The sequence below is a fragment of the Schistocerca americana genome, unplaced genomic scaffold (assembly GCF_021461395.2).
Source record: "Schistocerca americana isolate TAMUIC-IGC-003095 unplaced genomic scaffold, iqSchAmer2.1 HiC_scaffold_817, whole genome shotgun sequence".
Classification (NCBI taxonomy): domain Eukaryota; kingdom Metazoa; phylum Arthropoda; class Insecta; order Orthoptera; family Acrididae; genus Schistocerca; species Schistocerca americana.
The window spans coordinates 1-5000 of record NW_025726585.1 but is presented as its reverse complement, the minus strand read 5'-3'; the positions used below and the strand labels follow the sequence as shown (position 1 = coordinate 5000).

The window sequence follows — 5000 nt, the reverse complement described above, 5'->3', positions numbered from 1 at the left end:
GGATTGCAACGGGGTCCGCCTCGGGACGCACGAGCACGCACGAGGCGCGTCGCACGCCTTCAGCTCGCCCCACCGGCAGGACGTCCCACGATACATGCCAGTTAAACACCGACGGGCGGTGAACCAACAGCGTGGGACACAAATCCAACTACGAGCTTTTTAACCGCAACAACTTTAATATACGCTATTGGAGCTGGAATTACCGCGGCTGCTGGCACCAGACTTGCCCTCCAATAGATACTCGTTAAAGGATTTAAAGTGTACTCATTCCGATTACGGGGCCTCGGATGAGTCCCGTATCGTTATTTTTCGTCACTACCTCCCCGTGCCGGGAGTGGGTAATTTGCGCGCCTGCTGCCTTCCTTGGATGTGGTAGCCGTTTCTCAGGCTCCCTCTCCGGAATCGAACCCTGATTCCCCGTTACCCGTTACAACCATGGTAGGCGCAGAACCTACCATCGACAGTTGATAAGGCAGACATTTGAAAGATGCGTCGCCGGTACGAGGACCGTGCGATCAGCCCAAAGTTATTCAGAGTCACCAAGGCAAACGGACCGGACGAGCCGACCGATTGGTTTTGATCTAATAAAAGCGTCCCTTCCATCTCTGGTCGGGACTCTGTTTGCATGTATTAGCTCTAGAATTACCACAGTTATCCAAGTAACGTGGGTACGATCTAAGGAACCATAACTGATTTAATGAGCCATTCGCGGTTTCACCTTAATGCGGCTTGTACTGAGACATGCATGGCTTAATCTTTGAGACAAGCATATGACTACTGGCAGGATCAACCAGGGAGCTGCGTCAACTAGAGCTGAGCAGCCGGCCGCCCGGGAGTGTGTCCCGGGGGCCCGCGCGAACACGCAAGCGTCCGCTCAATTATTCTGCAAACAGGAGGAGGCTGAGCTCCCCTGCACAATACACCTCGAAACCCTCTCAGGTCCCGGCGGCGCGCAGCGCCGTCCTAAGTACTTGGTCGGGTTCGAGAGAGGCGCAATCGCCCGGAGTTTGGCGAGTAGACGCTTTAGGTGCGACCACCCGTGCTCCCAACTGAGCTTGCCGCTGCCGACAGAGGCCCGGGAGCGTGCTGTCGTGGCATTGCCGGCGGGAGACAACACGCGCCACCTACGGTGGCCGGCAGCTCCAACGCCAGCGCCACAGAAGGACAAAAGCCCCACTTGGGTGCCGAAGCGAACTCTCCCAGCACAGCGCACGCGCCAACACGTCCGCACAGCTGCGATACAAACCACCTGCGAGAACCGCAGAGGCGACCGAGCAGCAGACGGCGTCGCGGCGCCGAGCGCCGGGCGGCGGCGCATCCTCAGCGCACACAGTCCTCAATCGGACCAGCACACTGCAGATGTCCACCGCGCTTCGCACCGGGCCCGCGAGGACCTACTTTGGCCGCACGGCGCCGCGTGCAGGGTGCGCCGGCGCGCAGCTGCGCCGCCTGCCGCCTCCGTCGGCCGGCGCGCCTGCCACTGGCCGCCCCCACCAGCCGGCTGTAGCGCGTGCGCCCACGCACCGCGCGGCCAGCACGCCGGGAGGCCCCCCCTCACCGGCCGGGGACGGTCCCACCCAGCCACCGCCGCGTATCGCTTCACACCCACATGCCATTCACGTTCGTGGGCATGGTGGGTATCGCTGAAACAACCGGTTGGTAGCTCAACCGATCGTCGCCATCACTGATTCACCTCTAGCGAGAACAACCGCACCACAACCGTTTACCAGTTGTTCATTTGCGTAACGTCACCAGCAAACGTAGACGTCCATCGCCATTTGCAAATTCAACGATTGTTGCATGCCTGTGTCAGGTGTCACGACACACTATGTCTGCCCACATACACGCAACAACATGTGCACGCTTCGCGAACACGTGGAAGGTGGCCCCCGTACGTATGCGATGTCCATTGCGCGAACGACTGTCAACCGGCCTCTGTCGCATGTCGCAGATGTGGAACGCAGTGCACCATGCTATCACGGTGTGTGAGAAGAGACGACTACGTCTGACAACACGCGCCACTACATCAACAGACGGCTCATGCTGATCGCCATCCACGGCATACCATACTGCAATCCAGCTCTTATAGGGAGACGACACGTAGCTGAGTGCACAATATTTGGACCGTATGGTTCGCCGTTGTTGGCGCAGTCGTGGTACGGTCACACATGTACCACGATGTATCATTCAGTACATGAGGACCAATGTGCAGTACAGTGTGTGATTTGGACGTACAACATCAGCGGACAGTTGACACACGCCGTACCACAACGTAGGCTGTGCTTCGCCATGCAAATGCCAATGAACAACTGCGAAGGGCATTGAGCATGTACGTCCTGCTGCCATCCGCATTACAGTGTATAGCTGCAAGGTGTTTAACATGAAGCGATACTCTGGGGACCAGGCAGTGCGAGTAGCAAACTATATTGCGGGGGTTGCAGTTAGGCAACACCACACTAATTTAACGCGTCGTATGACAATTACAGAGCAGGTTAAGGCCCAACGTGTGTTGGGTTAAGGCCCAACGTGTGTTGGGTTAAGGCCCAACGTGTGTTGGGTTAAGGCCCAACGTGTGTTGGGTTAAGGCCCAACGTGTGTTGGGTTAAGGCCCAACGTGTGTTGGGTTAAGGCCCAACGTGTGTTGGGTTAAGGCCCAACGTGTGTTGGGTTAAGGCCCAACGTGTGTTGGGTTAAGGCCCAACGTGTGTTGGGTTAAGGCCCAACGTGTGTTGGGTTAAGGCCCAACGTGTGTTGGGTTAAGGCCCAACGTGTGTTGGGTTAAGGCCCAACGTGTGTTGGGTTAAGGCCCAACGTGTGTTGGGTTAAGGCCCAACGTGTGTTGGGTTAAGGCCCAACGTGTGTTGGGTTAAGGCCCAACGTGTGTTGGGTTAAGGCCCAACGTGTGTTGGGTTAAGGCCCAACGTGTGTTGGGTTAAGGCGCAACGTGTGTTGGGTTAAGGCGCAACGTGGGTTACGTTAAGGCGCAACGTGGGTTACGTTAAGGCGCAACGTGGGTTACGTTAAGGCGCAACGTGGGTTACGTTAAGGCGCAACGTGGGTTACGTTAAGGCGCAACGTGGGTTACGTTAAGGCGCAACGTGGGTTACGTTAAGGCGCAACGTGGGTTACGTTAAGGCCCAATATAGGTTAGGTTAAGGCCCAATATAGGTTAGGTTAAGGCCCAATATAGGTTAGGTTAAGGCCCAATATAGGTTAGGTTAAGGCCCAATATAGGTTAGGTTAAGGTACAATATAGGTTAGGTTAAGGTACAATATAGGTTAGGTTAAGGTACAATATAGGTTAGGTTAAGGTACAATATGGGTTAGGTTAAGGTACAATATGGGTTAGGTTAAGGCGCAATATGGGTTAGGTTAAGGCGCAATATGGGTTAGGTTAAGGCGCAATATGGGTTAGGTTAAGGCGCAATATGGGTTAGGTTAAGGCGCAATATGGGTTAGGTTAAGGCGCAATATGGGTTAGGTTAAGGCGCAATATGGGTTAGGTTAAGGCGCAATATGGGTTAGGTTAAGGCGCAATATGGGTTAGGTTAAGGTACAATATAGGTTAGGTTAAGGTACAATATAGGTTAGGTTAAGGTACAATATAGGTTAGGTTAAGGTACAATATGGGTTAGGTTAAGGTACAATATAGGTTAGGTTAAGGCACAATATGGGTTAGGTTAAGGCGCAATATGGGTTAGGGTAAGGCGCAATATGGGTTAGGTTAAGGCGCAATATGGGTTAGGTTAAGGCGCAACGTGGGTTACGTTAAGGCGCAACGTGGGTTACGTTAAGGCGCAACGTGGGTTACGTTAAGGCGCAACGTGGGTTACGTTAAGGCGCAACGTGGGTTACGTTAAGGCGCAACGTGGGTTACGTTAAGGCCCAATATAGGTTAGGTTAAGGCCCAATATAGGTTAGGTTAAGGCCCAATATAGGTTAGGTTAAGGCCCAATATAGGTTAGGTTAAGGCCCAATATAGGTTAGGTTAAGGTACAATATAGGTTAGGTTAAGGTACAATATAGGTTAGGTTAAGGTACAATATGGGTTAGGTTAAGGCGCAATATGGGTTAGGTTAAGGCGCAATATGGGTTAGGTTAAGGCGCAATATGGGTTAGGTTAAGGCGCAACGTGGGTTACGTTAAGGCGCAACGTGGGTTACGTTAAGGCGCAACGTGGGTTACGTTAAGGCGCAACGTGGGTTACGTTAAGGCGCAACGTGGGTTACGTTAAGGCCCAATATAGGTTAGGTTAAGGCCCAATATAGGTTAGGTTAAGGCCCAATATAGGTTAGGTTAAGGCCCAATATAGGTTAGGTTAAGGTACAATATGGGTTAGGTTAAGGTACAATATGGGTTAGGTTAAGGTACAATATAGGTTAGGTTAAGGCGCAACGTGGGTTACGTTAAGGCCCAATATAGGTTAGGTTAAGGCCCAATATAGGTTAGGTTAAGGCCCAATATAGGTTAGGTTAAGGCCCAATATAGGTTAGGTTAAGGCCCAATATAGGTTAGGTTAAGGTACAATATAGGTTAGGTTAAGGTACAATATAGGTTAGGTTAAGGTACAATATGGGTTAGGTTAAGGTACAATATGGGTTAGGTTAAGGTACAATATAGGTTAGGTTAAGGCACAATATGGGTTAGGTTAAGGCGCAATATGGGTTAGGTTAAGGCGCAATATGGGTTAGGTTAAGGCGCAATATGGGTTAGGTTAAGGCGCAATATGGGTTAGGTTAAGGCGCAATATGGGTTAGGTTAAGGCACAATACGGGTTAGGTTAAGGCACAATACGGGTTAGGTTAAGGCACAATACGGGTTAGGTTAAGGCACACATTGTTGTAAGGAAAGGTGTTTTCGGGGGGGGGGGGGGCTGGTTTGTTGATTGTGATTATCGTAAGTAAATGACTGCGGCATCATCTGATTTGCCACGTCAGGGTGCACCTTTGGCTCATAACAGGCGGCGCTCTGATTCCATGCTTGTGGCAGACCTGTGTCTT

The 5000-nt window shown here is 52.0% G+C and overlaps 1 non-coding gene across 1 annotated transcript in view; it reads right to left on the bottom strand.

Moving 5' to 3' along the window:
* Positions 1-797, bottom strand: part of LOC124591262 — a 1910-nt gene extending 1113 nt beyond the window's left edge. The window contains exon 1 of the ribosomal RNA XR_006977085.1: positions 1-797. This exon is cut by the window's left edge and continues 1113 nt beyond it. This is a non-coding gene — a ribosomal RNA (small subunit ribosomal RNA).
* Positions 798-5000: the final 4203 nt, after the last annotated feature.